A 1,182-nucleotide genomic window follows, 5' to 3' on the forward strand; every position below is an offset into this window, starting at 1 on the left:
CTAAAAGAAGAGGCACGAGTAGTTTCTCCGCTGTGTTCATTATTCAGGGTGACATTGAGTATTCAACACTCATGACACCCAATCATACTGCTCCTAGGGGGCTTCAGCCAAACTGAAGCAACGACCCTAAAAAAGCAGAAAATTGTGATTTCAAAGACACTGAAACAGACGTACCAAGGAGAATATCCCCGAGGTGCCATTTGCGTTCAGAAATCTGATGATTCACTGAATTCTGCAATTCACATTGCGTTTCGCAGTTCGCTGCGTCCTTCATCGTTGCGCGAGCCAAGACATCCATTGCTGAAAATTTAAAATAACATTATAGTTTAGGAAGCAATCTGAAAGCACATCGAGAGAGATGCAGTAAAGATACAATCTTTCACTCTCTCTCAAATGTTCCTCAGATTTGTTGTTTGAAATAACGGTGTGGGAAAAAAGAATGCACACTGAAGAAACTCCTGGAAATCAGTATCCCAACAGAGACACGAATTTCCAGAAATTGAGCCCCTTCGCTGTGCACCCCCGGATACCTGCACTGGCTTCCAATATTGGAAGCAGCGCAGGATATCCAACATGAAGAAGGCAATAATACCTTTCGATACTATCACGCTTCTTGAATGCAAATCTCTCCAATGGAGAGAGATGCAAACTCATGTTTTGCTTGGGATTCAAAGGTTGATGGTTAATAAAGAATAAGGACGTGTGAATGATCCTTCCGCAGGTTCACCTACGGAAACCTTGTTACGACTTCTCCTTCCTCTAAGTGTTAAGGTTCACAAAACTTCCCATTTCGGGCACGAACGCGCCACAAAACGGTCCGAATAATTCACCGGAACACTCAATCGGTAGGAGCGACGGGCGGTGTGTACAAAGGGCAGGGACGTAATCGGCGCAAGCTGCTGACTTGCGCCTACTAGGCATTCCTCGTTGAAGATTAATAATTGCAATAATCTATCCCCATCACGATGCATACTCACAAGATTACCTAGACCTATCGGCCAAGGTTATAAACTCGTTGGATGCATCAGTGTAGCGCGCGTGCACGCCCAGAACATCTAAGGGCATCACAGACCTGTTATTGCCTCAAACTTCCTTGCGTTAGACACGCAAAGTCCCTCTAAGAAGTGATACAAGAACACGAAGTTCCTGATCCTATTTAGCAGGTTAAGGTCTCGTTCGTTA

General features: G+C 44.7%; 2 non-coding genes across 2 annotated transcripts; both read left to right on the forward strand.

Moving 5' to 3' along the window:
* The first annotated feature begins 152 nt into the window (after positions 1-152).
* On the forward strand, positions 153-310 carry TGME49_459780. The gene has a single exon (XR_001974322.1). It is a non-coding gene; the product is annotated as a 5.8S ribosomal RNA (ribosomal RNA).
* A 425-nt stretch (positions 311-735) lies between these two features.
* Positions 736-1,182, forward strand: TGME49_459790 (the record flags this gene model as incomplete). The annotated part of the gene is made up of 1 exon (XR_001974323.1): positions 736-1,182. It is a non-coding gene; the product is annotated as an 18S ribosomal RNA (ribosomal RNA).

The sequence above is a fragment of the Toxoplasma gondii genome, assembly GCF_000006565.2.
Source record: "Toxoplasma gondii ME49 unplaced genomic scaffold asmbl.670, whole genome shotgun sequence".
NCBI lineage: Eukaryota > Apicomplexa > Conoidasida > Eucoccidiorida > Sarcocystidae > Toxoplasma > Toxoplasma gondii.